The 9,182-nt window shown below is 39.0% G+C and overlaps 1 pseudogene; it reads right to left on the bottom strand.

Moving 5' to 3' along the window:
* Positions 1–8,293: 8,293 nt before the first annotated feature.
* LOC139787371 (uncharacterized) lies at positions 8,294–9,082 on the bottom strand (annotated as a pseudogene).
* Between the last annotated feature and the right edge of the window lie 100 nt (positions 9,083–9,182).

Below are 9,182 nucleotides of genomic sequence, written 5' to 3'. Positions count from 1 at the left end.
AGCATTGGGTACATTTAAGAAAACATTTTTCTGAATGTAAAATATTTTCTCGAAACCTAATACTTCTTTAAATTAAGGAAATTAAATTCAAAGAAATCTATTTTCTTGCAAATAATATTTTTTTTTTAGTATAGGTACCTTAAAAAGCTATATAATTATTATGGCTGCAGCTACAAAAATAAGTTAGCTGTGACATCTAGAATGTGTTGTTATATTATCTCGATGCCACAGTTACAATCGGCAGCTATATTCTTCACAAAGATCGTTCTAGCTGTAGTATCGAAACTCATATTTATCCAATGCAGTAATTAAAATTTGGCAATAGAACCTAAATTTTCCAGAAGATATTACTCGAATGTTGCTGCTATAAATTCTATATGTGGCAAACAACATTCTAGCAGATACGAAAAATAGCGATAAATTTTTGTTGTGACACCTAGAAATCTACCTACATCAGCAAAACATTTCTTTGAGTGTAGGGGAGACCGGGGCAAAGTCATCACCGGGGCGGAGTCGTCTTTACAGTTATCTCGAAATCTGTATGTTGTTTAACTCACCATTAATATTGTAAACGCTAATTATGGTACCCATGTGACCAACGGAGTTTAGTGAGATTATATGCCATGTTGTGATTTTCATTAAGGCAAACGTGTTTTCGGAGGTCAAAAGTGAAATTTCTTGCGCGTCGAAAATTTTTAATATTTTAAATATTATTTTCTCTCCGAATCTCGAGATAAGTGATTCTGAAGAGTAATGCATGCTGAACACGAATCCAGTAAAGTTTTTTTTATTTTCGTTGATTTCTAATATTTCATGAGCGATCAAACTTAAAATATGTGTCCGGGGCGAAGTCGTCACCAAGCCACCGGGGCGGTATCGTCACTGTGACGACTTTAACCCGGTGGTTCCACTCTATTTTTTGTTGCAAATGTGTCGTTGTATTTCTCAATTGCAAGAAAATGTTACGCACGTACCATCGCAAAACGACTCCCGTCGACAAGGAGCAACTCAGGAAGGCAGTTCTTGCGATAAAAAAAGATAAAATTAAGACAAAAGTAGCCGAAAAACAATTTGGAGTCCCGAGAACTACGTTGAACGACTGGCTAAAGAAGAATAATGGTGAAGTAGCACACTTGGATGACATGGCTGTACGATATCATGGAGGCTTCGGGCGAAAATCAAAGTCAAGGAAGCAGCAGTGGTCGGATTCCAACGAGGACTTGGATAATATGTGCTGCGTGTGCTCAGAGATGACAGAGAACAGGGCTGACGAAAAACAGTGTATTTTGTGCGAGTGTAGGGCATACAAGTGCGTGCGCTTTTCTTGTAATTATTTTCCGCCATCGTGTTTTTAATTAATGTTTCCATTTTTCTATTAAAAAATATTTAATAAAATGTATCTTATCATTTTTTATGATCGGAATGATGTATTTTCATTTAACATCCAGTCCGAGAATGGAGTGACGACTCCGCCCCGGGGGTGTGACAACTCCGCCCCGGAAATTTTAACATTTCAATTATTGCACCTTTGTCGTTTTTACTCTATACCAGTTGAACAAAGCGACGTAGACTAAAAATGCTCTTATAAATTTTGTAGCCAAGGGTTCACTCTTTACAACGGTATACCACATTTTACTAAAATTATTTGTTTTGTTGTTGAAAATCGGCACCGAAAAAATAGTGACGACTTCGCTCTGGTCTACTCTATAGTTAGTAAATGCTATGGTAATTATCAAATTGATTAGTAATTATTATCAAAGTATTTAGCATTACTTACTAAACTATTTAATTGGTTTAACTGTATATAAATAGATTCTACTAACTATTTTGTAATTATTACCAACTGGTTGATAACAAATACCATATTTGTTACTACTTATCACGGAGAAAAAGTTACGGTTGCTACAACAGAATAATAATGTTAATTTTAGCTTATCCATACAAAAGGGTTATGGAAACCATTGTACTCTGAAAGTGACCTATCTGGTTGCCCCAACTTTAGTGAGGGTAGCTGCTATATGGATGTTACAACCATAATATATGGATGTTACAACCGTAATGATTATGTGTAGGTACGGTTCCTGCAACCATAGTTATATACATATATGTTACCATATCTTAAGTTCCTTCTATATAGCATTGATTTAGAAAAGGAAATAACACAAAAAAGAGAATATCACAGAATTGATAAACTTTTTCCTATATTAACATAAATAGATATAAAATACTTCTTCGCCAGTGATAAAATAATAAAACACGAAAATTCGTCGGCCTAACTGACAATAATTTTAATCTTAATCACAACGACGTTTCGACCTCTGCTTTGGGTCCTTATCAAGTTATAAGTTATTTAGCAATGCTGGAACAACACAAATTGCCGGTATTACACAGAAATTAATAAACAATGGTGCAAGTATAAATGCAAAACTTACATTCAATTGCGAGTCAGGTTTTGAATCTTATTATCATCGTTAAAACTATATGCGGTCAGGAGGTACAACAGAACGAACATTAGAGACATGACCGTGCCGTGTAAAGCTCGGAGAACGAATGGTAAATACATCATAAACAATCGCAAACTACCGTGAATTATATAGAGGGTAAAGTCTAAAGCGAAAATATAATTTGGTCATAAACTAATGGTAGATTCTCGGTGTCTTTTTGCGAGTTGATAGCATCTGTATTTTTTTTAATGAACAACATTTCCGAAATTTCACGTTTTTTGAGGTTTTGTTCCTTATGTAAGATTTTGACATCTTGCCATTTAAAGTTGTGGTCGAAATCTATTCTATGCTTGCTAACGACGGAGTGCTGGTTGGAGCGCTTGTTAAGCGCTTTAGATAATCCGAGCGTTAGATAATCATAGGCATCGTTTTCAATGTTGGTTATTGAACCTAGAGATAAAAGATATCAACTATACGATTTCTTGTTTACAACCTGAGGGTCGAAGGATCGAAGACGCCTTGCGTGCGTCCAACAAGAACAAAATAGCGTACTTTAATAACATGACCAAACATAAATTAATCAATAAATTTAACAACTTAAAAGCTAAGCATAATGAACAATTAGAGACTTTCCTTAACATTAACACGAGTAAATGGATAGTCAATATCAGCAATAAGCAGATCCCGGATAATGTTTTAAAGATTCTAAGTCTAGGCAGCAAGTTTGAACTACCGGTCAACCCACACAATAAAAATGACCGTTCTAGAATTGTTTTAGACGTCCTCAGGAATTTTGAACAAAATAAGTATATGTTCGCAAATGGAAAAGTTAATGAAGTGCGCTGTTTTTAGTCTCTAATTCACTACATGATTTCATAAAAACAAACAAGAGATTCAGTTTTATTGATCGGCACATTTTATCGCAGTTTTCAGTTTGTAAAAAGTACCTCAGTGTGTCAACTCTGACCTTTTCGTCACTAACGCGGATAAGGGTCAGACTACTGTCATTTTAAACAGACATGACTATATCACGCAAATGAAAGCGTTGCTTAGTGATCCATCTACAAATAGAAAATTGAACAAAGACCCGATAAAGAAGATCACTTCGAATCTTAACAGTTTAGTGAAATCATGGCTGAACAACGATATTATTGACGTGAGGGTTTATAATGTACTAAATTGTACGAATGGCAACCTTCCACGTTGCTACGGGCTCCTGAAGATCCACAAGGAGGGCTATCCGCTTCGCATAATTGTATCGGCCATTGGAAGCCCGTTATATAATATCGCGTCCTATCTACACAACATCCTCGATAAGGCAGTCACGAAACCGATTTCTCATGTTGAAGACAGTTGGTCGTTTGTAAAGAGTATGAAGCAATTCAGCATCCCTCCTGACCACATCCTTGTCTCTCTCGATGTTGTTGCGCTGTTCACTAACATACCCATTGAACTTGTTTTGCCCGGAGGAAAAAAGGTGGGATGCAATATCGAGGGAGACTCGGATGAGTCTGGATCAGTTCCTACACGCTGTCAAGATGGTTCTGAGCTCCACTAGTTTTTCCTTTAACGGTAAATTTTACGAGCAAATCTTCGACAGCCCAATGGGTTCCCCCCTCTCTCTTATTTTGGCTGACATAGGGATGGATGAGAAACTTGCTGCCTTCGCCCCTTTGACTCTCAAATTAAGATATTCCGCCGTTATGTGGATGACATCTTTATGTGCATTCCGAGATCAATACTTAATGACGTTGTCGTTGCTTTCAACAACTATCACCCTTGGCTCAAATTCACGTATGAACTGGAGAAGAACAATGGTTTGAGTTTTTTAGACACGATGGTTTTTAGATATCATAATCGCTTAGTTACGAACTGGTATCTAAAACCAACGTTTTCGGGCCGTTACATCAATTACTTCTCCAGCCATCCGTTGAAATACAAGATCAATACCATCATCAACTTAGTCGACCACGCAATACTCTTGTCAGACGAGCGGTTTCATGACGAAAACATGAACCTGGTAAAATCAATTTTATCGAACAATTGTTTCCCAGACGCGTTAATAAACAAACATATTAAAAAAAGACTTGCGGAAATTAACAAGCGGTCGAACAATGATGACAGCGTCAACAACGATGATAGAGAATATAACATCCCAGATCTGAAAAGTTATGTGCCCATACCCTATCTAAAAAATTTTAGTGAAGGCTTGCGAAGGACCTTCAGTAATTACGGCGTAAGCACCCTATACACTGTTCCTAAGAAATTAGATACAATAATTAAAAAAGGGAAGGACAGACTAGAGAATAAGAAATGTACGGGTGTGGTCTATAAATTCGAGTGTTCTGATTGTAGTGCTTGTTATATTGGTCAGACCAAAAGACACTTGGAGACCCGTATAAAGGAACATTGTGCTGACATTAACAAGCGCTCCAACCAGCACTCCGTCGTTAGCAAGCATAGAATAGATTTCGACCACAACTTTAAATGGCAAGATGTCAAAATCTTACATAATGAACAAAACCTCAAAAAACGTAAAATTTCGGAAATGTTGTTCATTAAAAAACATACAGATGCTATTAACTCGCAAAAAGACACCGAGAATCTACCATTAGTTTATGACCGAATTATATTTTCGCTTTAGACTTTACCCTCTATATAATTCACGGTAGTTTGCGATTGTTTATAATGTATTTACCATTCGTTCTCCGAGCTTTACACGGCACGGTCATGTCTCTAATGTTCGTTCTGTTGTACCTCCTGACCGCATAGTTTTAAAGATGATAATAAGATTCAAAACCTGATGCGCAATTCAATGTAAGTTTTGCATTTATACTTGCACCATTGTTTATTAATTTCTGTGTAATACCGGCAATTTGTGTTGTTCCACCCTTATGAAAAAGTACACTCAACTTTGATGGTTAACACCCAAAGTTGAGTGTTAACACTCAAATTTGGGCGTAAGTTTAGTGTTTGTCATCAAAATTAAGTGTCAACACTTAAATTTAGGTGTAGATTGAGTGTTGACCATTAAGGTTTAGGTAAGTTGTGGGTTTAATCCTCAATGATAAGTGTAGGGATAAAGTTTGGGGATTAAGCCTCAATGTTTAGTGTAGGTTGGAGATTGATCCTCATTGTTGAATGTTGGTTTGGTGTTAACAGGGTGTTAACCTTTAATGTTCTATGTCGATTTAATCAGTGTCGCCATGATCCCTTTATCGTTGGGTGTCGTTTAAATGTTATTGTGTTAATCTTTGTTAAGTGTCAATTGACGGCTTGGTTTATTGGAAAAGTGTTTCAGATAAAAGTCGAAAGGTTTGAAGGGGGCCAATAGACGATCTTATTGGATTTTGGATCCAGTGACTGTATTGAGCCCAATAGGGCCTAAGTCAAATTTTTTAAATAAAAACCCCTATTTTTTATTGTACCATCTTTCTCTATTTATTAATTTGAACAACTTTTGTTTGAAAAATTCTTTTATTTGCTTAATACTTTTTGAGATATTCAAGGAAAACTTGGTAACTTTTTCAATATTTAGCTTGTAATATCTTGATGATCGTTTGCCAGAGAAAAAAGTGATACAGAGGTCTTTTCAACTTAATTTTATTTCAAAAATGTGCTGTTGCAATAGTATACTCCAATTTCTTTTAAATATTTGTGTATGCATCTTCTTGGAGTGTTTACAAATATTTAAAAAAATTGGAGTGCTATTGCAACAGCATATTCTTAAGACAAAATCAAGTCAAAAAATCCTCTATACCACTTTTTTCTCTGGCAAACAATTATCAAGATATCATAAGCTAAATATTGAAAAAGTTACCAAGTTTTCCTTGAATATCTCAAAAAGTATTAGGCAAATAAAAGAATTTTTCAAACAAAAGTTGTTCAAATTAATAAATAGAGAAAGATGGTACAATAAAAAATAGGGGTTTTCAATTAAAAAATTTGACTTAGGGCCTATCCCAGCGAGAAATGACCCATCGAATCAACGTCTAATTGACGTTGAAATCATCGATATTACATCATATCGAAATAATGCTCGAAATTTGAAGCTTATTTCGATGTTTGTGCTATATGACATTTTTTAAAAGAAGAGATTATTTGTGACATACATTCATCGCGCCAGACTGTAAACAGGCAAATTATGTATTTTCTGTTAAGACATCGATATTTCATCATTTCAATATCGATTCGAAGCTATTTTGATTTGCCTGTCAAATATATAATAACATTGCCATTATATAGAATGCAATATGAATAATAATTATATTGTATTGGCAGACATGGATAATGTAAATATTTTATGATTTGAGCATTATAATAATTGCGTTACAATATTAATTTTTTAAGGCTTCCATTTCCATTAAATAGTTACTTTATAACTGTAAAAGTCACAACAAAATTCCTGTTTGTAATTTGACAATTTTGAAAATTAAAATATTTTATAATAGGTACATTTTCAGTACTACATCCGCTCATTTATTAAACAAGAAGTTAAATTAAGCAAAGTAGTTAGTATAGGCCGATTCTAACCATGGAGCTCCGAGGGGGGGTGAGGGAGGGGGGTATCGGGTTACGCGGGGGGGGGGGGTGAGGGGGAGGGGGAGGGGGCGGGGTATCGGGTTACACAAGGGTATCGGATTTCGCGGGGGGTGAGGGGGAGGGGGGGTATCGGGTTACACAAGGGTATCGGATTTCGCGGGTGAGGGGAGGGGGGGTATCGGGTTACAACAGGGTACGGATTTCGCGGGGGTGAGGGGGAGGGGGGGGTTAGGTATCGGGTTTACACAGGTAGCGGATTACGGGGCGGCGAGGGGGGGGGTATCGGGTTACAACAAGGGTATCGGATTACGAGGGGGTGAGGGGGAGGGGGGTGACCTTGGCATACCACCGGGATGACTCACCGGGATGACTCACCTGGATGACTCACCGGGATGACTCAACCGCGTTCGAGTTCGCGTTCGCGCCGCGCCGCGCCGCGGGTCCGCGAGGGGGGTCGGCGTCGCGTCCGCGGGTCCGCAAGGGGGGGGGGTCGGCGTCGCGCCGCGGGTCCGCGCCGCGCCGCGGGTCCGCAGAGGGGGGTCGGCGTCGCGCCGCGGGTCGCGAGGGGGGGTCGGCGTCGCGCCGCGGGGATACGTTCGCAGGGGGTATGTTTGCAACGACGCCGTTAGGCGGCGCACAATGGGTAAGACTAACTCGATAGCGCACTATAAGTAGGAGCGTGTCTCGTCGATGACGCGTCGAACCTGTCGGAACATGTTCGTCGTAAACACATTTTTCTGGGAAAAGAGGGGGTGGTTATCGCGTAGACTAAACAATCTATCTACGCAGTACGTAAAACAATCTACGCAGTACGTAAAAGACAAAGGAAGAAATGACGTCATCGGACGATGATCGACCCGATTACGCGTCGAACCTGTCGGAACATGTTCGTCGTAAACAACATTTTTCTAGAAAAAGTGGGTGTTATCGCGTAGACTAAACAATTTCACGTTATTTTTTACGACGCAGTACGCAAGACAAAGGAAGAAATGACGTTATCGGGACGATGATCGACTCGATAACGCGTCGAACCTGTCGGAACATGTTCATCGTAAACAACATTTTTCTAGAAAAAGGGGGTGTTATCGCGTAGACTAAACAATTTCACGTTATTTTTTTACGACGCAGTACGCGAGACAAAGGAAGAAATGACGGATCGACGATGATCGACCCGATGACGGAACGAAGCGATGATAAAAAATTAAGGTAGGGATGGACATGCATGCAAAGAAATTACATCGTTCATTTAGGTGTAAAAAAAGCCTGTTTATTTAACTCTTCTTTTTTTACACAATATATCTTACATACTAAAAAACTAAAGCTGCGAGCTCACAATCGATGAGCTGATTCGTATTGAACGCATCGCTAGCGTATATTACATTCGACGCTTCCTTGGGATCCGTCACGGTGGACGCGATATCGGAGAACTGCGCAAACTTTGCATCGACCGTCGCAAGTATTCTCACCAAACGATCGAATCTCGCCTCGATGCACCGATCGAGATCGAACATACGACGCAACGTCGATTCGGTCATCATCAAGCGTACGTTTGCAGATTCAAGACGTATGAGTTTGACGTTATTAACCGACGTACAAACTCTCACCGTTAGCGGTCCAACATTTATAAAACTATGGACATCTTGTAGTCGTTGCGAAAGAAATTCTGAATGTTTCGCCGTTGCTCGTAGAGTGCCTTCCACGTTTCGAGAGACAACAGCAGTTCCTTTCCTCGATGATCTCCCACGGCGATCTCCACGTAGCTCGGTGGGCCCACGTTGATACCAATTTCGAGGAATTTATATCCCGTAGCTGTCAGCGCGTATCGTCTGCCGAGTATACGTACCAGCGCGACGGTCCCCCCGAAATGCTGTATAAAAGAAATGAAATTAGTTTATTTCGTAAGTAATACAATTTGCAAAGATATAAAAACTGAGGGAGGCTCTATTTTTCTTAAAAGAAACTTACCTATTACATCTGGCCTCATACGTTTGAGTTTCAACGTCGTGAATCGGCACGTAATAATTCACGGCATTCGCGCGTTTTGCACCGTTGTTGCTGTTGCTGCTGCTGCCGCTGCATCCTTCAAAGGAGAACATTTTTCCTCTAGGCTCTCTGAGAAGTTGACCGTCAGTACAAGCGATCGCGACAAGACTGATCGTGTAAAATTATCTAGTATACGCGACAATTCCAAAAGTA

Source organism: Temnothorax nylanderi, unplaced genomic scaffold (assembly GCF_030848795.1).
Source record: "Temnothorax nylanderi isolate EJ_2023f unplaced genomic scaffold, tnyl_v1.0 TNYL_tig1476_pilon, whole genome shotgun sequence".
Lineage (NCBI taxonomy): Eukaryota > Metazoa > Arthropoda > Insecta > Hymenoptera > Formicidae > Temnothorax > Temnothorax nylanderi.
The sequence above is the reverse complement of the archived record's forward strand: the minus strand, read 5'-3'. Positions and strand labels throughout refer to the sequence as shown.